This window comes from Oncorhynchus tshawytscha, linkage group LG01 (genome assembly GCF_018296145.1).
Source record: "Oncorhynchus tshawytscha isolate Ot180627B linkage group LG01, Otsh_v2.0, whole genome shotgun sequence".
Lineage (NCBI taxonomy): Eukaryota > Metazoa > Chordata > Actinopteri > Salmoniformes > Salmonidae > Oncorhynchus > Oncorhynchus tshawytscha.
Genome location: NC_056429.1, coordinates 89,694,746 through 89,719,787, shown reverse-complemented (window position 1 = coordinate 89,719,787; position 25,042 = coordinate 89,694,746). Strand labels below are relative to the sequence as shown.

Genomic DNA, 25,042 nt, shown 5'->3' with positions numbered 1-25,042 from the left:
CAATATGTTTTGTGAGGATTCACAGAACAAAGTGCGATGGAGAGGAATTGTCGATTGCCTATTCTCATACGGTTGCTGTTCTGATGTCACGGCAACATCAAAAGCAGAGGGACAGTCTGTGACTAAACAGCCAGATGGGATTTCCATCAGCGTTAAAACACACAGGAGCTGTGTGCCAAAATAAAGCCAGTGAAGAGTACAGATGTAGGATCTTAATTTGCTACAGCAGGAAAAACATCATTGCAGCAACAGGAAATGTGAATTATTATGAATTCTAATTCATGGACATTTTTGTAAGAGTATATACATTTTACTTAATGGAAAATCAAGTCAAATTTGGCCTCAATCTCGCCTGTCTCTATAACCAACTGTTGGGAAATATGGCCGCGCTGACAATGACAGCATGGGTCAAGCCAAACGGTGAAACACTGCAGCACTGCAAGCCTGTAACACACATCAGGCCAGACCGGCAAAACCTCAAACAGGAAGTACTCTTGCCAAGGTTAGCAGTAAATAAACCAACAGGCGGGATGCTATGGATAGAGCGCAAGCTACTGAAGTCCAGAAGCCCTCGCTCTGCCGAACACAACCAGCATCTGCTCTGGTCGCCTGCTCCTTCAGGCCAAAATGAACTGGTGGCTGTGGCAATCAATAGCATTCAGACGCTCAGCATTTTATCCTAAACTTATCAAATCAATGATCAAACCTGGTAAAAAAAAGTCTATATCTTTAGAGAGAGGAACATGAATAAGTACATCATGTCCTGAGAACGATTAAGAAAAATTTGATGCATGTCTTCTAGAGCAAAATGACATGTTTTTAAGTTATTTCACAATAAGAGGGGTGGAGGGGAGTTATGGTGGTGGTGGTGAGCTGCAGCTGACACGGGTGTAGATCGCTATAGTCATTCTAATGAATGATGTGCATATTCCACTTCATTAATTCTGCTCTGCAAAACCACAATACCAACACCGTTTACAATAACAGGTAATTCCAGAAAGAAAAACTTTAAAATGGAAAATTAGTCAACATTGCTCGGTTTGTTTGTGTGTGAAATTGACAGTCATCTCGCTGACAAACAGCCTACGTTAACGTGATTTCCAGAGTGATTCTCATGAAGTCACAGTTGTTCATCGTTTCTCACACTTGGCAGAACATGGGAACAATTATTGTGCGGCCATTAACATTACAGGTAGCACTATGGGAGGAATTCACACGACTCTCCTATAGCACGGCATGTCATCACAGAGGTAGCGTCTGGCTAATGAATAACTCATTACCAAGCCACCGGTTGGGTCTCTTGGTGGGAGACCTGAGAAAGCACTAGTTTTAAGATGAGTGATAGAAGTGTTACTGTAACATCCTAATGCTATTAAAACCTTAAAGTCAACCATACATCCTCTTAGCCAGACCAAACGTTTTTTGACTTTTAGGTTGGAGGCGAGGTTTCTTATAGTGATCGGGGATAAAAGTTCTATACAGTTACATATCGCAATATCATCTTGGACGATATACTTTGACTCCAAGTATATATTTTTTTCTCTCTTCTAGGTAGTTAACTAGCGCTAGTTGGCTGTACTGGCGCCAAAACGCTGGTAATTTACATCCCATAGCTCGTTCGCCAACTTCATTTTAAATAGTGAGCCAACATGTTTTCAGCTCTTTCTTTTCCATGTCTGATCAAAACTAGTTCTCATGCTCTCTCGTCTCTCTGCAGCAGACATATAGTGAGCAATATTTTTTAGAACATCAAACTGTAATACAAGTTGCAGTATTGAATCTCAATACATACATGTCGTATCGGCACCTAAGCATGGTGGTAGTATAGCACGGCATGGTGCTAGTATAGCACAGCATGGCACTAGTATAGCACGGCATGGCGCTAGTATAGCACGGCATGGCGCTAGTATAGCACGGCATGGCGCTAGTATAGCACGGCATGGCGCTAGTATAGCACGGCATGGCGCTAGTATAGCACGGCATGGCGCTAGTATAGCACGGCATGGCGCTAGTATAGCGCGGCGCTAGTATAGCATGGCGCTAGAATAGCATGGCGCTAGTATATCTTGGCATGGTGCTAGTATAGCATGGCATGGTACTAGTATAGCATGGCATGGTACTAGTATAGCATGGCGATGGTATAGCATGGCATGGCATCGTATGGTGAGGTTCCTGGCAATAACCCAGGCCTAGTTTGTTACCACACAAAGTTAACGTACAACTTGGGTGCATACTACGCAGTCATGCTCCACCGTCAAACCACACCATGATGCTCCACTTAGCTTTTAGCTCTCCTGGTCCCTGCTGTGCTCTGCTATTACATATGCCACTGTAGTGCTTATGCTCTGCTATTTTTTAAAATTTTATTTAACCTTTATTTAACTAGGCAAGTCAGTTAAGAACAAATTCTTATTTTCAATGACTGCCTAGGAACAGTGGGTTAACTGCCTGTTCAGGGGCGGAACGACAGATTTGTACCTTTTCAGCTCGGGAATTTGAACTTGCAACCTTTCAATTACTAGTCGCTCTAACCACTAGGCTACCCTGCCGCACCAGCAGGTAAGAGCAACAATGCTACCATCTATCATCAACCATACATCATCTGCCTGGTACAGTGGTGGACTACTACAGTCAATTCTATTTTACTTTTGGCCTGCTTGACTCCCATGATGTAATCTTTGTGATTCAGGGCCATTTCAGGTCTGGGAGCCAATCGGGAGGAGAGAGCAGGTGTGAATGCAGAGAGCCCAGAGGAACATCCATCTCAGTTGGCATGGAGTAACCCCACGGCAACTGTTCCCCCTCACTGAGCCCTACATGCCCTGTCAGGGGGCATTGGCAGGGAGGAAGCAGCCAGACTAGAGGGACTTAAACTGGAAGTTTACCAAGCCCCCAATCTCTCGTCTTTCAGGCTGGTCTGGAGCAGATGATGAAGGAGGAGGAAAATTCAACCAAGAATCTTCTCTGAGGATGCTGGGGGGCTGCTGCTTAAGTTGGTACCTGGAACTGGAGAAGTTGAGAGTAGAAGACGGTAGGGAAGAGAGTAGAGTAGCTCTGGAGTGTTCTTCAGAGATCAGGAAATGTTAATGTATCTGACACAGCTGGTAGGGTTATGTAGGTCTACTGTATGTGAGGTCATGACAAGCTTTAACTACTGTAAAAGCAAGCAGGGAACGTAGCAGTTGAAAGAACACTGCGGGATTCCTCAAGTAGAGTCTTCCACTGGAACACTAACATCCATTTCAATATTTACAGGCCCTGCTGATAGAACAGGTATGATGACCTCGCACTCTGAACTAGAGGTCGACCGATAATCGGAATGGCAGATTAATTAGGGCCGATTTCAAGTTTTCATAACAATCGGAAATCAGTATTTTTGGGCGCCGTTTAAAATTAAATAAAAATTATACCTTTATTTAACTAGGCAAGTCAGTTAAGAACACATTCTTATTTTCAATGACGGCCTAGGAACGGTGGGTTACCTGCCTCGTTCAGGGGCAGAACGACAGATTTCTACCTTGTCAGCTTGGGGGATCCAATCTTGCAACCTTACAGTTAACTAGTCCAACGCAATAATGACCTGCCCCTCTCTCGTTGCACTGCCTGTTACACGAATGTAGTAAGCCAAGGTAAGTTGCTAGCTAGCATTATACTTATCTTATAAAAAACAATCAATCATAATCACTAGTTAACTACACATGGTTGATGATATTACTAGATATTATCTAGTGTGTCCTGCGTTGCATATAATCTGACTGAGCATACAAGCATACAAGTATCTAAGTATCTGACTGAGCAGTGGTAGGCAGAAGCAGGCGCGTAAACATTCATTCAAACAGCACTTTTGTGCGTTTTGCCAGCAGCTCTTCATTGTGCGTCAAGCATTGCGCTGTTTATGACTTCAAGCCTATCAACTCCCAAAATGAGGCTGGTGTAACCAAAGTGAAATGGCTAGCTAGTTAGCGGGCGCTAATAGCGTTTCAAACGTCACTCGCTCGGAGCCTTCTAGTAGTTGTTATTCCCCTTGCTCTGCATAGGTAACGCTGCTTCGATGGTGGCTGTTGTCATTGTGTTGCTGTTTCGAGCCCAGGGAGGAGCGAGGAGAGGGACAGAAGCTATACTGTTACACTGGCAATACTAAAAGTGCCAAAAAAAACATCTAATAGTCAAAGGTTAATGAAATACAAATGGTATAGAGGGAAATAGTCCTATAATTCCTATAATAACTACAACCTAAAACTTCTTACCTGGGAATATTGAAGACTCGTGTTAAAAGGAACCACCAGCTTTCATATGTTCTCATGTTCTGAGCAAGGAACTGAAATGTTAGCTTTCTTACATAGCACATATTGCACTTTTACTTTCTTCTCCAACACTTTGTTTTTCCATTATATGAACCAAATTGAACATGTTTCATTATTTACTTGAGGCTAAATTGATTTTATTGATGTATTATATTAAGTTAAATTAAGTGTTCATTCAGTATTGTTGTAATTGTCCTTATTACAAATACATTTTTAAAAATCTGCCGATTAATTGGTATCGGCTTTTGTGGTCCTCCAATAACCGGTATTGAAAAATCACAAATTGGCCGATCTCTACTCTGAACGGTCCTTGTCTGTACTAACAGACTTGTGTTTTTATTATCAGTCAGATCTGCAGTGTCAAAAAGTGACGATCTGGATCATCTTCACGTGCTAAACAGGGCTGCAGAACAGGGACATGCGTATATGCACAGTACTCACAAGTCTCATTATGCAGAGATGGAGTTGGCAGTCTCTTGCAATCTATCTCCAGTTGGCAACTTCGGTCAGGTTAAAGATGAGGGTATTCTTGAACACACTGGTTTATGGTACTCGAGTCACAAATATGATGGCTTGCAACTCGACATTGACACCAATGACTCGTGACTTGACTTAAACTTGAGCCTTATGACTTGATCTGACTTGATACCCTCCTCAAGACCAAATATTTAAACTGATGCTATTAAAAAGTGTGCAGCGCATCAACTCTTCATTTAACGGATTACAGTTTGAATCTGACAGCAGCCAATCAAATTGTGCCAGCTGAGAAAAAGTTGTGCGTGGCAGTGCAGAGGAACGTCGGCAGGTGAATTCAGATGGAGCCCTTGGAAAGATTACGAAAATAATTATTTTGGGTTATAAACACGACGCTGTATCAACAAAAAATGGATTGCAACTTGCAAAACATGCGGGAAGAAAATTACACACGGAGGCGCAACAATTTCCAACTTTGTTCGACATTTGAAGCTGCACAAAGAACAGTAAGTCGTGGCTAATATAGCCGAGAGCTATATATTTTATTACTTTACTAGTGTATAATGTAGGCTAACGTAACGTTAAATCATTGCACCCAAGATTGAGCTACAACTGGTAGCCTAAATCCTTACTTAAGTTACAGCTGTTCCTAAAACCATTGACATACGCTGGCTGGCTGAAAGACAGACAGTGTGTGTGTTAAGGTTGAGCGATTGTGTACAAGCCTACATCGCCCGATAGCCATCCTCGATAATCGATCACTATTGGGGGGGACCCCTACAAATCAGCCGGGCTAGACAATCTGGACCCTTTCTTTCTAAAAATGATATGCCGAATTGTTGCAACCCCTATTACACCAGCCTGTTCAACTTCTCGTGTCGTCTGAGATTCCCAAAGATTGGAAAGCAGCTGCGGTCATCCCCCTCTTCAAAGGGGGGGACACTCTTGACCCAAACTGCTACAGATCTATATCTATCCTACCCTGCCTTTCTAAGGTCTTCGAAAGCCACATCAACAAACAGATGACCGACCATTTCGAATCCCACTGCACCTTCTATGCAATCTGGTTTCAGAGCTAGTCATGGGGGTGCACCTCAGCCACACTCAAGGTCCTAAACGATATCTTAATCGCCATCGATAAGAAACAATACTGTGCAGCCATATTCATTGACCTGGCCAAGGCTTTCGACTCTGTCAATCACCACATCCTCATCGGCAGATTCAATAGCCTTGGTTTTTCAAATGATTGCCTCGCCTGGTTCACCAACTACTTCTCTGATAGAGTTCAGTGTGTCAAATCGGAGGGCCTTGTTGTCCGGGCCTCTGGCAGTCTTTATGGGGGTGCCACAGGGTTCAATTCTTGGGCCGACTCTCTTCTCCGTATACATCAATGATGTCGCTCTTGCTGCTGGTGAGTCTCTGATCCACCTCTATGCAGACGACACCATTCTGTATACTTCTGGCCCTTCTTTGGACACTATGTTAAAGGGGAAACATTTACGTCTTGGAATGGCCTAGTCAAAGCCCAGACCTCAATCCAATTGAGAATCTGTGGTATGATTTAAAGATGGCTGTACACCAGCAGAACCCATCCAACTTGAATGAGCTGGAGCAGTTTTGTCTTGAAGAATGGGCAAAAATCCCAGTGGCTAGATGTGCCAAGCTTATAGAGACGTACCCCAAGAGACTTGGGGTGCTGCAAAAGGTGTCTCTACTAAGTATTGACTTTGTTTGGGGGGGGTGAGTAGTTATGCAAGCTCAAGTGTTCTGTTATTTGTCTTATTTCTTGCCACTGTAGGCCTGTGGGCTAGGCTACATGCGGTGTGGGACTATGATTTGATCAAGTCGCAAAAAAAGGCATGTGCTTTTTCTTGCCTTAATGCACAAGCTGGGCATCATTCACAAGTGATAATACATCATTAATAATACATAATTCACAAGTGATAGGTTAATACTGTCACCCATCAGACAATTCTTGATTTAATGTTGTCTTTATGTACAGTATACAAAATAATATCTGTGAATTTTGTTAAAATTTAAAATGGACCATCTCATCTATGCACTTAAATAGCAAATGGAGGGTGATTTTCCCCGTGGTTCATTTCCATGCCAGTGAGGTAGGCTATACTCCTGTTGTGAAGCAATGTGTGTAATATTTGCTTTATATTAGGAACGCTGATAAATATAGTAGGCCAAGCCTATTGAAATGTTGCGCAACATGTGCTCATGGGCTCTCATGAAGTGTTTGATTTAGATTTTGGAATACATTTGCATTGACGTCCGAGGGATTAGAGGGATGATAGTGTGCTGAGTACCAGGCGGTTAGCAAGTTTTTGGTAGGCTAAATGACATAAAATCCAAATTTTATTTGTCACATATATTAACATCTGCTAACCATGTGTGTGTGTAGCGAAATGCTTGTGCTTCTAGTTTCGACCATGCAGTAATATCTAACAAGTAATCTAACCTAACAATTTCACAACAACTACCTTATACACACACAAGTGTAAAGGAATAAGAATATTTACATAAAAATGCTGTGAGCATTAGCAGCATCAGAGCTTGGGGAAGCCTAACTAAATGGACATGTGGAATTTGACTGTCATCAATCAATCAAATGTATTTATATAGCCCTTCGTACATCAGCTGACATCTCAAAGTGCTGTACAGAAACCCAGCCTAAAACCCCAAACAGCAAGCAATGCAGGTGTAGAAGCACGGTGGCTAGGAAAAACTCCCTAGAAAGGCCAGAACCTAGGAAGAAACCTAGAGAGGAACCAAGCTATGAGGGGTGGCCAGTCCTCTTCTGGCTGTGCCGGGTAGAGATAATAACATGGCCAAGATGTTCAAATGTTCATAGATGACCAGCAGGGTCAAATAATAATAATCACAGTAGTTGTCGAGGGTGCAAGCACAGGTCATCACCTCAGGAGTAAATGTCAGTTGGCTTTTCATAGCCGATCATTCAGAGTATCTCTACCGCTCCTGCTGTCTCTAGAGTTGCCGCAGGCAGAACAGTTGGAACTAGTAGTTCTTGTGATCATTTTGACCTCACGGGGTGAGATCTTGCGTGGAGCCCCAGATCGAGGGAGATTATCAGTGGTCTTGTATGTCTTCCATTTCCTAATAATTGCTCCCACAGTTGATTTCTTCAAACCAAGCTGCTTACCTATTGCAGATTCAGTCTTCCCAGCCTGGTGCAGGTCTACAATTTTGTTTCTGGTGTCCTTTGACAGCTCTTTGGTCTTGGCCATAGTGGAGTTTGGAGTGTGACTGTTTGAGGTTGTGGACAGGTGTCTTTTATACTGATAGCAAGTTCAAACAGGTGCCATTAATACAGGTAACGAGTGGCGGACAGAGGAGCCTCTTAAAGAAGAAGTTACAGGTCTGTGAGAGCCAGAAATCTAGCTTGTTTGTAGGTGACCAAATACTTATTTCCACCATAATTTGCAAATAAATTCATTAAAATCCTACAATGTGATTTTCTGGATTTTTTCCCCCCACATTTTGTCTGTCATAGTTGAAATGTACCTATGATGAAAAGTACAGGCCTCTCATCTTTTTAAGTGGGAGAACTTGCACAATTGGTGGCTGACTAAATACTTTTTTGCCCCACTGTATTTATATGTTTGAGAAATTTGAGTATGAGATTTCTGTTGATTTGTATTTGGTGCCCTGCAATTTTATTGGCTGTTCCGCTAGCGGAACCCCATTCCCAGACAGGTTAACCACTTGAGTTGCTTCAGCAATATACTTCGGGTCATTGTCCTGCTGGAAGGTGAAGCTCCGTCCCAGTCTCAAATCTCTGGAAGACTGAAACAGGTTTCCCTCAAATATATCCCTGTATTTAGCGCCATCCATCATTTCAATTTTGACCAGTTTCCCAGTTCCTGCCGATGAAAAACATCCCCACTGACCAGAGCACCTTCTTCCATATGTTCGTGGAGTCGTCCACATGCCTTTTGGCGAACACAAAACGTGTTTGCTTATTTTTTTCTTTAAGCAATGGCTTTTTTTCTGGCCACTCTTCTGATCTGTTTCATCAACCTCCTTGCTTTCAAAAGGCTTTTTGATGCGAGTGGTTGTGTTCATTTGGGATCTAAATTGCATCCCACCATTGTCTCAGATTATGTTTGGAATGTTTATTTCTTGCACAGAAGGACAGGTTGACCAATAGAATAGGTTAACTTTTGTACTACGGGGGATAGTAGATTGACATAGGCTAGTGCTTTTGCTGTTCATTAGGCCTACTCCTCTTGTTGGCTGACAAAAAGTAAAACGTGGACAGTTCATCAAACATCTTCAATATGCGCCTTGTAATTCACAAAGTTGCATCCCTGATGTGCCTGTCTTCACTTGTAGCCTACTTCTTAGCTGAGATGCCTGTGAGAAGGATCCGATCACGATGGTCATTGGGTAATAAGAATATTGATATCTGAGAGAGCCATGTGAGTGAGAGGTACTTCAGAGCACAATAGCTGGCAGAAGGGAATTACAATTGAAGTCGGACGATTACATATACCTTAGGCAAATACATTTAAACTCAGTTTTTCACAATTCCTGATACTGAATCCTTGTAAAAAAATTCCCTGTTGTAGGTCAGTTAGGATATCCACTTTATTTTAAGAATGTGAAATATCAGAATAATAGTAGAGAGAAGGATTCATTTCAGATTTTATTTCTCTCACATTCCCAGTGGGTCAGAAGTTTACATGCACTCAATTCGTATTTGGTAGCATTGCCTTTAAATTGTTTAACTTGGGTCAAACGTTTTGGGTAGCCTTCCACAAGCTTCCCACAATAAGTTGGGTGAATTTTGGCCCATTCCTCCTGACAGAGCAGGTGTAATTGAGTCAGGTTTGCATGTCTCCTTCCTCGCACACACTTTTTCAGTTCTGCCTACAAATGTTCTATAGGATTGAGGTCAGGGCTTTGTGATGGCCACTCCAATACCCTGACTTTGTTGTCCTTAAGCCATTTTGCCACAACTTTGGAAGTATGCTTGGGGTCATTGTCCATTTGGAAGACCCATTTGCAACCAAGCTTTAACTTCCTGACGGATGTCTTGAGATGTTGTGTCAATATATCCACATAATTCTCCTTCCTCACAATGCCATCTATTTTGTGAAGTGCACCAGTCCCTCCTGCAGCAAATCACCCTCACAACATGATGCTGCCACTCCCGTGCTTTACGGTTGGGATGGTGTTCTTCAGCTTGCAAGCCCCCCCATTTTGGAGCAGTGGATTCTTTCTTGGTGTGGAGGTCTACAACTTTTTCTGAGGTATTGGCTGATTTATTTTGATTTTCCCATGTCACGCAAAGAGGCACTGAGTTTGAAGGTAGTCCTTGAAATACATCCAGGTACACCTCCAATTGACTCAAATGATGTCACTTAGCCTATCCAAAGTTTCTAAAGCCATGAACTAATTTTCTGGAATTTTCTAAGCTGTTTAAAGGCACAGTCAACTTAGTGTATGTAAACTTCTGACCCACTGGAATTGAAATAATCTGTCTGTAAACAATTGTTAGAAAAATGACTTGTGTCATGCACAAAGTAAATGTCCTCACAGACTTTCCAAAACAATATTTTGTTAACAAGAAATTTGTGGAGTGGTTGAAAAAGTTTTAATGACTCCAACCTAAGTGTATATAAAGTTCCAACTTCAACTGTATAATTATTATATTCAGCCAAAGGGCACAACGACCACTTTGGTGAAAAAGCCGTGGATGTTTTAGGGGACATTACAGGGGTCTGCCGCCGGGAAATTCAAGGCCAGGTGAGAATATTATCAAGTGCTTGTCAAATTGTGAATGAGAAACTGATGAAGTGTATGCAGCCTCCACAAGAAACAAATCAGAGCTCATGCCTTTCATGCAAATTTTTTCAAATCAGAGTCACATCATGCAGCCTTAGAATGTATTAAAAATAAAAACATACAGCCCAACGTTTGCATCACAAATAAAGTTGTATAAATAACTCTGAATGAAGCATATGGGAAGACATGTTTCTTTGTTAACCACTCAACACAGAATAGTCGCGTGAGTGCACTTCCTTGGAAAACATATCCTTTCTATTTTATTCATGTTCAATTGTATTTTCATATTATAAAATAAGCTAATCTTGTCTGCTAAATGAACCAGTGTAGCCCACAGCCATATCAGGGCCTAACAAGGACAACTCAGAGTATGCTATTCTGTTCTTCTGAAATAGACTACATTTTCTTCATACGTTTCTTTTGACCCGTCTAAAAATAAATAATGGATTTATTTTCATGGAGTAGGTTATATTAATATGATTTAGACATTTTCCAAAAGGTCTGCACCATTGGCTTGTAGGCTATGCATGGAAGCCAGGAGATGCTAAACCTGTTTACTGTATATTAATTAACGGTCAATTACCGTGTGACCGGCAGTTATTCGCTTGATATCACGGCTGACAAAATGTCATGAACGCCACAGCCCTATGTGTGGTTAGTGTGTGTTAGTGCCCTACTGATGGACAACTGAAAAGGTCTTTCATTTACCAAATGACAGCAATGGAGTGATTTACAAAAGGTCATTTCCAGATGCTGTCAAGCTACAAGATGGTGATGAAGCAAACTACTGAAAGAGAGAGGTCAACCATTTAGGTTTATTCAAACTTCAACAACCATGCATAGTGACCCAACAGCATTAGAGTAACAGCCTACCTCAGACAAGCTTTACATTTCTCATTTAGCTAAACCGTTTACTGTGTACTTTCCATGAGCCATGCAGTCAGCCTTGGCCTTGAGACAGTCAATGAAGACATGAACATGACGAACCACAACACCTTACCACCACAGCTAACAATGGAAGCAAAACAAGAAATCTGCTTCATAGGTCAACTGAAATCAGGTTAAATGTAATGAAAGTTGCAGATAGAAATACCATGAATAGAGCTGGCACGATGTCCTGTTCTGTTCTAACAATATATTTTTCTTAATGTTCATGAATGTGGCCGTAGACTTGAACCTTTCTGCTTGGCCCAGAATGATAAATATAGCTTAGCTAATCATCAAACTCAAACTCAGTGCAACAAAAACATCCAGCTTTATTTAATCCTCCTTAAGGGCTCCTCTGGAATGGGCAGGTGAACGGGACATATTTAATCCTCCTTAAGGGCTCCTCTGGAATGGGCAGGTGAACGGGTCATATTTAATCCTCATTAAGGGCTCCTCTGGAATGGGCAGGTGAACGGGTCATATTTCATCCTCATTAAGGGCTCCTCTGTAATGGGCAGGTGAACGGGTCATATTTCATCCTCCTTAAGGGCTCCTCTGGCATGGGCAGGTGAACGGGTCATATTTAATCCTCATTAAGGGCTCCTCTGGCATGGGCAGGTGAACGGGTCATATTTAATCCTCATTAAGGGCTCCTCTGGCATGGGCAGGTGAACGGGTCATATTTCATCCTCATTAAAGACTCCCCTGGCATGGGCAGGTGAACGGGACAGCATAAGCTTCACTTAATCAAGGAATCAATTTGAAAAAGAAAATGATGAAAGGCTGTCCTTCTGCCAAAACCAACCTGCTGCCACCGATGGCTAAATTATTCGGTGCAATTAATCATGGCTAAAATGTTGACATTCGGCAGATAGAGAACATTTTTCACTCCACTCCTGTTCTCTTTTTTTAGTTTTTTCTAAGTCAGTCTGACGAGTCTTCGGTTCTGGGCCTGATTTCAAACAGAAGGTTGAGTAATACGCAGCACACGCTGGGCAGGCTCAGGAAAAATGAATCAAACTTCCTAAAAAAAACAGGGCTGTGTCTTCTATATGGTTTGCCACCACGAGATCTCCCTCCATATGGTTAACCACCAAGAAATCTCCCTCCATATGGTTAACCACCAAGAAATCTCCCTCCATATGTTTAGCCACCAAGAAATCTCCCTCCATATGTTTAGCCACCAAGAGATCTCCCTCCACATGGTTAGCCACCAAGAGATCTCCCTCCATATGTTTAGCCACCAAGAGATCTCCCTCCATATGGTTAGCCACCAAGAGATCTCCCTCCATATGGTTAGCCACCAAGAGATCCATATGGTTAGCCACCAAGAGATCTCCCTCCATATGGTTAGCCACCAAGAGATCTCCCTCCATATGGTTAGCCACCAAGAGATCTCCCTCCATATGGTTAGCCACCAAGAGATCTCCATCCATATGGTTAGCCACCAAGAGATCTCCATCCATATGGTTAGCCACCAAGAGATCTTCCTCCATATGGTTAGCCACCAAGAGATCTCCCTCGCTGATTGCTCAGCAAGCCGTTGACTCATCCGCAACATTTTGAATATTAGTAGCCAAATCACTTGCCGCAGGAAGCTTTGGGTTGATTATGACCACATATCACATATTCTTATGGCCACCACAAATGATCGGCTCATTCATACCCACAAGCCTCAATGATCATCATCTGGAAACTTGGCAGTCCAATGGGGGATGGTGGTCTATAATTGGACAGCTTTCTTGGAGCAACATGAGGGAGTGATACCACTAATGTTATCACAGCTCCACACACTATAGCATTTATGTAATAGAACTGTCAATTGTTCTGCCAAACATCCTTATTGTCCTTGTGTAAGACACTATGCTGGATTAAGCTGCAATTTGCTTTTTGGCGAACCAACCAAATCAAAGTTTATTTGTCACGTGCACCGAATACAACAGGTGTAGACCTTACAGTGAAATGCTTACTTACAGGCTCTAACCAATAGTGCATAACTATTGTTAACCTAATACATTTTAAGTAAAGAAATAAAACAGTAAAAAGACAGGCTATATACAGTAGCGAGGCTATAAAAGTAGCAAGGCTACATACAGACACCGGTTAGTCAGGCTGATTGAGGTAGTACGTACATGTAGATATGGTTAAAGTGACTATGCATATATGATGAACAGAGAGTAGCAGTAGTGGAAAAGAGGGGTTGGCGGGTGGTGGGACAATGCAGATAGCCCGGTTAGCCAATGTGCAGGAGCACTGGTTGGACGGCCCAATTGAGGTAGTATGTACATGTATAGTTAAAGTGACTATGCATATATGATGAACAGAAAGTAGCAGCAGCATAAAAAGAGGGTTTGGGGGGGGGGCACTGCAAGTAGTCCGGGTAGCCATTTGATTACCTGTTCAGGAGTCTTATGGCTTGGGGGTAAAAACTGTTGAGAAGCCTTTTTGTCCTAGACTTGGCACTCCGGTACAGCTTGCCATGCGGTAGTAGAGAGAAGAGTCTATGACTGGGGTGGCTGGAGTCTTTGACAATTTTTAGGGCCTTCCTCTGACACCGCCTGGTGTAGAGGTCCTGAATGGCAGGCAGCTTATCCCCAGTGATGTACTGGGCCGTACGCACTACCCTCTGTAGTGCCGTGCGGTCGGAGGCAGAGCAATTGCCATACCAGGCAGTGATGCAACCAGTCAGGATGGTTAATCCGCATAAAAGTATGTTTTAGATCTGTCATTCTCAATGAAAGCAAGTCTAGGATGCGGTAGATATGTTCTATATGCCCTATTTCTATGCTTCTAGGGATAAGTACCTTGCCTAAGGGAACATCGACAGATCGGATCAGGGATTCAAACCAGCGACCAGTCGGTTACTGGCCCAATGATCTTAACCGCTAGTCTACCTGAGGCCCGGACCTACTGTTTACATCTCTCCCCCCTCCCTCACACACTCCCTCTCCTGCTGTCTTGACCTTTGAATGCTCGGCTATGAACAGCCAACTGACATTTACTCCCGAGGTGCTGACGTGTTGCACCCTCTGCTACCACTGTGGTTATTATTTGACCCCGCTGGTCAGCCATGAACATTTGAACAATAATCTAGCCTTAATGGCCATTTACACTTATAATTTCCCCCCGGCCACCCCTCAGAGCCTGGATCCTCTCTAGGTTTCTTCCGAGGTTCCTGCCTTTCTAGGGAGTTTTTCCTAGCCACTGTGCTTCTACATCTGCACTGCTTGCTGTTTGGGGTTTTAGGATGGGTTTCTGTATACATCTACTGATGTAAAAAGGGCTTTATAAATACATGTGATTGATTGATAATTGCTTGTTTTGTCACAAACTGACATTATAAGTATTATAATTTTAGCAACCAGGAAATGGCTGAACGATTTCTGCATAATGCATCTTTAAACACTAGTGCGCACAGTGATCTTCTTTCTTTTCAACCATCACATGGTAGGACACTGGGCTGTATTCAGATTTGATTAGGAAAGCACTTTATAGCAGGACTTTCACCCAATTAATCATTCAACTCCGTCTGGTAATGTTCTCCGGGAACATATACTTTATCTTTTCATTGTAAAATGTGGACAGCACACAAAGGTTTGTTTTTAAGCTGGTGACACAATCCATCAAACCAATATTCATAACCACAGCATTTTGAAGTCATCTTGGGCCCACATGTCACAACGGTGGGCCTATTTAAAATTGTCATATTTTGGCTGTCTTTCCAAGTGATGGTTGTCTTCTCCATCAGCTTTCTGTCCGGGGCCCTGGTTCTGAGAAAGTAGAGGGCTTAATAAATACCACCAGTCCCACACATTGAACACTGAGCCACTGCAGAGCCCAGGATGGCTGCCTTACTCCTGCCCAGAGTCAGAACCTCTAATCAGGGCCAGAACAACTGCATTACTGTAATGGCTACAGTCAGTAGATCAGGCCAATGCATCCTCTGTCTCCTCCCCATGGTGACATGCCGCCTCAATGCTCTCATGTTCCAACTCGCTCCGACTGAAAGCCACTTAAGCCCTGTGTTGAGCCACCAGAGTCCTGCCTGATCTGGGAATGTTAGCTGGGATGACACCGGCAGCGGCTCTGACCCGAAGATACAGTTCTAATTCAAATGGAATGCTCACGCCTGTCAAGTGAGATTTTTACCCTCGATGGATGCAAATAGGATGCACATTCTTGCTATTCTAATTACAAGAATAACAAACAGACTCATTTCCATATTGTGAAGATTCACTTGATCAAGTTTGCAAATGATAACAGTAGATGTTTTGTTCATACAATTGTCAAATATTTAAGTATTTTGTAACGAAACAAATCTGAAGCCGTTATATTCCATTCTGTCTCTTCAGGCTCTGTTAGGAGAAAATTGGTGTGTTAGCTGGGGTAATGACTTTCTGTGTTCGTATTAACGTGGGTGATAACAGTCTGTTAGGAGTCTGCTTCCCTGTCAGTTTGGATCGGTGCATTGCCACAGATTCGCTGTTCATGAGTTAAACATGGAGTTGTCCATTTGCAGGCTGTCACTAATGCACAGGAGGGCCACTTTCCCCTTGAGATAAAACCATACCATCACTTTAAAACATCAAAATCAGAAAACAGAGGAGCCTCGGGGACAAGCAGGATTCCGGAGGAGGGGAGCCTCGGGGACTAGCAGGATTCCGGAGGAGGGGAGCCTCGGGGACTAGCAGGATTCCGGAGGAGAGGGAGCCTCGGGGACTAGCAGGATTCCGGAGGAGGGGGGACTAGCAGGATTCCGGAGGAGCCTCGGGGACTAGCAGGATTCCGGAGGAGGGGGAGCCTCGGGGACTAGCAGGATTCCGGAGGAGGGAGCCTCGGGGACTAGCAGGATTCCGGAGGAGGGAGCCTCGGGGACTAGCAGGATTCCGGAGGAGAGGAGCCTCGGGGACTAGCAGGATTCCGGAGGAGAGGAGCCTCGGGGACTAGCCTCGGGGACTAGCAGGATTCCGGAGGAGAGGAGCCTCGGGGACTAGCAGGATTCCGGAGGAGAGGAGCCTCGGGGACTAGAGCCTCGGGGACTAGCCTCGGGATTCCGGAGGAGAGGAGCCTCGGGGACTAGCAGGATTCCGGAGGAGAGGAGCCTCGGGGACTAGCAGGATTCCGGAGGAGAGGAGCCTTCCGGAGGAGAGGAGCCTCGGGGACTAGCAGGATTCCGGAGGAGAGGAGCCTCGGGGACTAGCAGGATTCCGGAGGAGAGGAGCCTCGCAGGATTCCGGAGGAGAGGAGCCTAGGGACTAGCAGGATTCCGGAGGAGAGGAGCCTCGGGGACTAGCAGGATTCCGGAGGAGAGGAGCCTCGGGGACTAGCAGGATTCCGGAGGAGGAGGAGCCTCGGGGACTAGCAGGATTCCGGAGGAGAGGAGCCTCGGGGACTAGCAGGAGTTCCGGAGGAGAGGAGCCTTCCGGAGGAGAGGAGCCTCGGGGACTAGCAGGATTCCGGAGGAGAGGAGCCTCGGGGGGGACTAGCAGGATTCCGGAGGAGAGGAGCCTCTGGGACTAGCAGGATTCCGGAGGAGAGGAGCCTCTGGGACTAGCAGGATTCCGGAGGAGAGGAGCCTCGGGACTAGCCTTCTGGGAGAGGAGCCTCTGGGACTAGCAGGATTCCGGAGGAGATTCCGGAGGAGAGGATTCCGGGAGCCTCTGGGACTAGCAGGATTCCGGAGGAGAGGAGCCTCTGGGACTAGCCTCTGGGACTAGCAGGATTCCGGAGGAGAGGAGCCTCTGGGACTAGCAGGATTCCGGATTCCGGAGGAGAGGAGCCTGGGACTGGGACTCTGGGACTAGCAGGATTCCGGAGGAGAGGAGCCTCTGGGACTAGCAGGATTCCGGAGGAGGAGCCTCTGGGACTAGCAGCCCTCTGGGACTAGCAGGATTCCGGAGGAGAGGAGCCTCTGGGACTAGCAGGATTCCGGAGGAGAGGAGCCTCTGGGACTAGCAGGATTCCGGAGGAGAGGAGCCTCTGGGACTAGCAGGATTCCGGAGGAGAGGAGCCTCTGGGACTAGGATTAGCAGGATTCCGGAGGAGAGGAGCCTCTGGGATTAGCAGTATTCCGGAGGAGAGAGGGATTCCGGAGGAGAGGAGCCTCTGGGATTAGCAGTATTCCGGAGGAGGAGCCTCTGGGATTAGCCTCTGGGATTAGCAGTATTCAGTATTCCGGAGGAGAGGAGCCTCGGGGACTAGCAGTATTCCGGAGGAGAGGGGCCTCGGGGACTAGCAGTATTCCGGAGGAGAGGAGCCTCGGGGACTAGCAGTATTCCGGAGGAGAGGAGCCTCTGGGACTAGCAGTATTCCGGAGGAGAGGAGCCTCTGGGACTAGCAGGATTCGGTGGCAGATGTAATTAAGTCCTAGCTCGGTGGCAGAGAGACAAAATGAATAAGCCACTAATCTTCTTGCAGTCAATCTTTCTAGGAGATTAATGCCTGGCATCCAGTCTGTTCCATTTACAGTTTAAGAGCCAACCTGGAACACACACACCCCATCCGTATCCTCCAGATACTTTGTGCAGAAGACACACACTTCACCACTCACGGCCAAAGCCATACAGCACAGAAAGTGTGAACATGAAGCTGCCATACAGTTATATCACCGGTGGACAGGACATAAAATCAGTCATGGTTCTAACCTGAGAGGTGTTATTAACCCGTAGGGTTCTCCAGCCACTATTCTATAATCTTGACCTCTGGAATGATCCATTCTGATGTGACGGCCCACTGTGTCAGTTCACCTTGACCTCTGGAATCACAGTTATTCCCATGTCATCACAAGGGTCCCACTGCCTTGTGTGGCCTCACCTCTGGAAGGCAACAGAGATTTAACATCCCACAGGACCAGGTATGCACACTGATTACACCATGAAACATGACTGCAGGATTACTGGTGGGGATTTTAGTGCTCGTTGTAACTAGACATAATTGCATTTGATAGCTAGCTTACTGACTGCCGACTCTGCTCATGCAATTATATCTCAGCCAAAAGGGCCAAGTATAGGGAGGGTTTCTTGAACGCTGCTAGTAAAGGCACATGGTTATTCTCTTTTCACAGAAATGCAACTGAAAGCATCATGAGTTCAATCTCAGTTGAGGGGATGAACATCATTTTTAGCGTTGAGGCTGCATGCAGTCACACAGGCGGTTTCTGACCCTCAAATGAGCCTACATGTAACAGAAAAGAGGGTGAAGCAAATATGTTCTGGACAAACAAGCATCTTTGTTACTCAGATTATGAATTTAGCACAAGATACTTTTCTATTGTGAGGAGATAAACAAGGCTTTAGTCTCTTAAACAAATATATGTTATCATAGAGCCCAACATAATCTCAAGGCAATGAATACATTTGAAAGATTCTATAATGAAGTACAAAACAAGGTTAAATTAACTTGCCATTTAGTACCAAGGATGTAGTCATTTGATCAGGACCTTGTAATAAGAGGCAAGAAAGTGGTGCAGTGCAGAATCTAAAGCAAATCATTTTGTAAAGAGTTCTGCACTACATCTCATTATCGGGAAGCATTTGCAGTGGACTCTTCCACTGCTTCAGACCCAGAAAAGGGTACGACGTGTTAAACATGGAGTGTTTCATTTTCATCCGAGTGGAGAAATGCAACTGAAGCAAAAACAATTGTCTGATGTCCAATAAACAACATTTTAGATGGGCGTTTACAAAAACACAGCAAGATAGTTAAGCGTTTTTCCTGCATGAAAAAACAAGATTTATGAGTTAGGGAAACCCCTAAGTTTAACTTGTAACTCAGTAAGTAGCTGAATTGTGTTAGTTATCTGCTATGTTTTATTAGTCAGAGCCCTTTGGATGAGTTCTGTACAGCTGCCTCTGCAGCTTGATTTCCTTGTGTTTTTTCCCTCTCTATTCTGAGTTTGCTCCTCCCCCATCTTCTCTGAGCAGAGCAAGCGGGCCCATTGCCCTCGCGACTACACAGTACTGTTCTTCCTGCACAATGCCTCTCGTTCACATTCGCTTGTAAAATGTCCAAACTCACCAAAAATGTCATTTGGTAGCTCCTACCTACATATGTATAACCTGGATTGCCTTGTCTTTACAATTACTTTCTTTTCGATGACGCTAGAAGGCATATTTAGCTAGCAGCCTCCATGGAAATGTGATATTACTTTTGCAAATGTTGTTAGCATTCTGGTTATAGACTCCAAGAGGTTTATTTTTGCATTTTGGGCACCCCCTTGTGTACTAAGCCAGTAATACTGTAAATCCCAATGTGAGAGGCGCACGGTATGACGATATGAAAATCTGGATACCGTCCAAACATATTTCCAAAAACAATATCTTTAGTGAGTAACTTTAGTGAGTTTAGATGAGTAACTGTTTAATTTAAAATCACAGATTGGAGGAAGGGCATTGAGGGAGTGGCCAGGTGTGGCCACCACACCTTTCATTCACATGACAATTACACATTCTTTAAGGCTATCCTTTAATAGAAGCACTGTCAAAGTACTATTGTTGCCTGAATTGAGAGTCAGTCACCCACCCACCAATGTGACGCATTTCTGCTGGAGGACAAGCGGCTGACTGACAGTGTGCTACCATGTGAGAGGGGCAACAGAACCATCTTTATGAAGGAGATCTGGAAGTCGTATTTTGAAGCACTAGGTTTATGGTAAAATATCACAAACTACAGTATCCTAATCCTGTTTAATGTTTTTATCCTTTTATAAGTATGATCATTTATTTAATACATTTTGTTTTTAATATAAAAAAGGGTAACAACCACTCAACAGGATAGTGCTAAAAAAGTACTTTAAAAAGTAATAAGGCTATCACTTGATTTTCATTCCATCTCCTCCGATTATTTCATGTCCTTCCAAATCAGTGAGATTACTGAAGCATAATTCCTCAGTGAATTGCTGTTAAAAACCTCAGCAGAAAATTACCTGTCACCCCTCTACAATAAGAGTAGTAATGACCCGTCACAGAAACACAGTAATAACCCTTCACAGAAAACACAGTAATAACCCTTCACAGAAAACACAGTAATAACCCGTCACAGAAACACAGTAATAACCCTTCACAGAAAACACAGTAATAACCCTTCACAGAAAACACAGTAATAACCCTTCACAGAAAACACAGTAATAACCCTTCACAGAAAACACAGTAATAACCTTCACAGAAACACAGTAATAACCCTTCACAGAAAACACAGTAATAACCCTTCACAGAAAACACAGTAATAACCCTTCACAGAAAACACAGTAATAACCCTTCACAGAAAACACAGTAATAACCCTTCACAGAAAACACAGTAATAACCCTTCACAGAAAACACAGTAATAACCCTTCACAGAAAACACAGTAATAACCCTTCACAGAAACACAGTAATAACCCTTCACAGAAAACACAGTAATAACCCTTCACAGAAAACACAGTAATAACCCTTCACAGAAAACACAGTAATAACCTTTCACAGAAACACAGTAATAACCCTTCACAGAAAACACAGTAATAACCCTTCACAGAAACCAACAATGAATTAAACTATGACAACCTGTAAGTGCCTTAAAACAAACAATTCTTCCCTGGATGCTACAGAAAAAAATAACACCAGCCAAAATGATTGATTATCGGGGCTATAGCATCAACCTAAGATGCTCATATAGCCAACCCGTGACATGCTTAGTTTCATAGTGCATATGTATGACAAACCGTTTAGATTCATTCATTCATTCATTCATCATTTTCTAATAATAACATCCAGTCAAAACACTCAGAACAGCTGTTTTTTTAACCATATCAAACTCTTCATCTCTAAGTGCGATAGGAACAGATGAGTGGGGGCGGGAGAGTGAAATTAACATCTCAAAAGTAGCCTAATCATTGGTCTTGAATATTTTGCATGTGAAGCCGTAATCTCAGAGATGTAGTGCATGTTTCGTTCGTTCGTTAGGGTCTAAACAAAGCTCACTGAGAAGTCATGTTACTATGGTTACTACCACCAGCTCATGTTTTGACATCCACCACGTCGGAATGAACACAGAGATATTCCTTCAGGACCCCAGATGCTTCTAATTTATCACCAAAAGCATTGTCAGTGGGACCCTTGAGGCCTTTGAACGCAGTTGGGGCTGGGGGCATAGAGGTGGACTCAGACTTCACTAAATTTAAAACCCAAAATCAGGATCCGGAAGGCTTAAGGATCCAGGAAGAGCTGCCACCATCAGCGGCACATCAGGAGGCCAGCTACCCAATACCCTCTTCAGAAATACCAACTGGGATTTCCATTGAACAAAAATAGCTTTCTGAGGGATCTACCGTTTCTGCTCTAACCTGTCCTCATCATTGAATCCCATCATGCATGTGAATATGTGAGAACAGATCAGGCTAATAAAGCCCAAGTTGAAGTCTACATTTACACTTCAGAGAAATGGTTGAATGACAGAGCTGGTGTCTAACCTATATGAAGTAGTATAACCTATATAAAGTAGACATACTTTATTTCAAAGGCACCACCTTCAAGATAGTAAATGGTATGTAACAGATAATCTAACCTAACATTTTCATATAGGTGCAAATAAGGATGCCTTCCGGAGTGGAACTGAGTGGCTGCACACTGAAGTGCAGACACAACAGAGCTGCTGGTGGTGTGTCAATTTACTGAGAAAGAAGCAGAAGGGAACAACACGCCTGTAAACAGAAAGAGCTACTGTAGGAGCAGAGGGGCAGACTGGATCACGGACAAGATGATAGTGCTATCCTGATCCCTCATATCTGACTGCGACAATCAGAAAGTTCATATCTAGTTGCCCCATAGAGGCTAAGAAGCCCTGAGAAAAATGTATCAAACTAACATCAGTCCTAGCAGGGCATTTCCATGTAAAAGGTTCCATGAGCACCAACATGTGAAGTTCATAGCTTCATTTGATATGCTCATAAATCCATATTCTGGGGAAATGAAGGCATAGATTTATTTTTCAACCATTTTCAATCTTAAAAATTAGGCATAAGCAAAGTCTTTGATTTGTGGATAAACAGATAGCAGAGTTAGGGCTCCCGAGTAGCGCAGCGGTCTAAGGCACTGCATCTCCGTGCTAGAGGCATCACTACAAGTTTAAGAAATATTGCCTTGTAATTCTGTTACCAAAAACCCACCAATCATTAAGATACATCACACGACCAGAAGTATGTGGATACCTGCTCGTCGAACATCTCATTCCAAAATCACGGCCATTAAATTTGGAGTTGGTCTCCCCTTTGCTGCTATAACAGCCTGCACTCATCTGGGAAGGCTTTCCCTTAGATGTTGGAACAATTCATCCCAAAGGAGTTCAGGTCAGGGCTCTGTGCAAGCCAGTCAGGTTATTCCACACTGATCTCGACAAACCGTTTCTGTATGGACCTTCCTTTGTACACAGGAGCATTGTCATTCTGAAATAGGAAAGTGCCTTCCCCAAACTGGTGCAACTAAGTTGGAAGCACAGAATCGTCTAAAATGTCATTGTATGCTGTAGCGTTAAGATGTCCCTTCACTGGAACTAAGGGGCCTAGCCAGAACCAGGAAAAACATCCCCAGACCATTACTCCTCATCCAGCAACCTTTACAGTTGGCACTATGCATTGAGGTAGATTTGTCCTTCGGACTGCCAGGTTGTGAAGCGTAATTCATCACACCCGACCTAGAACGTTTCCCCTGCTCCAGAGTCCAATGGCGACGAGCTTCAATTCCTTTGCACAATGCCAACGCTTGGCATTGTGCATCATGATCATAGGCTTGTGTGCAGCTGCTCGGCCATGGAATCCCATTTTATGAAGCTCCCGACGAACAGTCCTTGTGCTGACGTTACTTCCTGAGGCAGTTTGGAAATTGGGACACTTTGCAGTATTTTGTTTTTTTAATGTACTATTTTTTTTACATTAATAGCTCAGGAAATGTTGTGTGTCATTACATACAGCCCGGAAGAGCTATTGGATATTAAGAGCGGCAGTAACTCACCAGAACGACCAGCATTACGACCAGGAATACACCTTCCCTGGAGAAGATCCTATGTTCACGCTCCCCATAGCAAATGAAATATTCCAGAGGGAGACCCAAAACATCACCGGGGAAGGAGAGGCACTCGATGCGGCCTGCTGGTTCAACTTAGGAGGCGCGCACACCACCCACCACTTCAGAGTATATTACGCACTAATGTTCAGTCTTTGGATAACAAAGTTGATGAGCTTAAGAGCAAGGATTTATTTCCAGAGAGATATCGGGGCCTGTAACATACTTTGTTTGACGGAAACATAGCTTTCTTGGGAAACTCCGTAGGGTTCGGTAAAGCCAGCGGGATTCTAAGGACAACGCGCAGACAGGAATAAATCTCTCTCCGGGAAGCAGAAGGGCGAGGGGTGGGTTTCATGATTAACGACTCACGGTGTAATTCCAGGAACATATAGGAACTCAACTACTTTTGTTCATCCGACCTAGAATAGCTCACAATTTAATGCCGACCATATTATCGCCCAAGAGAATTCTCCTCAGTCATCGCCACGGCCGTTTACATCCCACCTCAAGCAGATACCTCGACGGCCCTCAAAGAACTTAACTGGACTTCATGCAAACTGGATACCACATATCCTGAGGTTGCACTTATTGTAGCTGGGGATTTTAACAAAGCTAATTTGAGGACTAGGCACCAAAGTTTAATCAACATATAGACTGTACTACTCGCGCTGCTAAAACTCTCAACCATTGCTATTCAAACTTCTGGAAGGCTTACAAGGCCCTGCCCACGACTCCATCTTGCTCCTCCAGTCCTATTAGGCAGAAACTCAAACAGGAAGTAGCCGTGCTTCATACAATTCAACGCTGGACTGATCAATCGGAATCCACACTTCAGGATTGTTTTCACGTGGACTGGGATATGTTCCCGGTAGCTTGAGAAAATAATCTAGAAGCATACACAGATAAGGTGACTGAGTTTATAAGGAAGTGTATATGAGATGTGGTACCCACTGTGACTATTAAGACCTACCCTAACCAGAAACCGTGGATAGATGGTAGCATTCGCGTGAAACTGAAAGTGCAAACCACCGCATTTAACCATTGCAAGGTGACTGGTAATATGGCAGAATATAAACAGTGTAGTTATTCACTCCGCAAGGCAATCAAACAGGCTAAACACCAGAAAAGAGATGAAGTGGAGTCGCAATTCAACAGCTCAGACACATGTGGCAGGGACTACAAAAGGAAAACCAGCAACGTCGTTGAGAACAACGTCTTGCTTCTGGACAGGATTAACACCTTCGCATGCTTTGAGGATAACATAGTGCCACTGACACGGCCCGCTACCAAGGACTGTGGGCTCTCCTCCGTGGCCAACGTGAGTAAAACATTTAAACATGTTAACCCTCAAGGCTGCCGGCCCAGACGGCAGATCAAGCGCAGACCAGCTAACTGGTGTGTTTACAGACAAATTCAAATCTCTCTATCCCTGTTTGCTATCCCCACATGCATCAAGATGGCCACCATTGATGCTGTACCCTAGAAT

The 25,042-nt window shown here is 43.9% G+C and overlaps 1 protein-coding gene across 1 annotated transcript in view; it reads right to left on the bottom strand.

The window, feature by feature from the left end:
* LOC112259988 (polypeptide N-acetylgalactosaminyltransferase 2-like) overlaps window positions 1-25,042 on the bottom strand; it is a 127,858-nt gene that overhangs the window by 51,411 nt on the left and 51,405 nt on the right. The gene's annotated exons all lie outside the window — the stretch shown is intronic.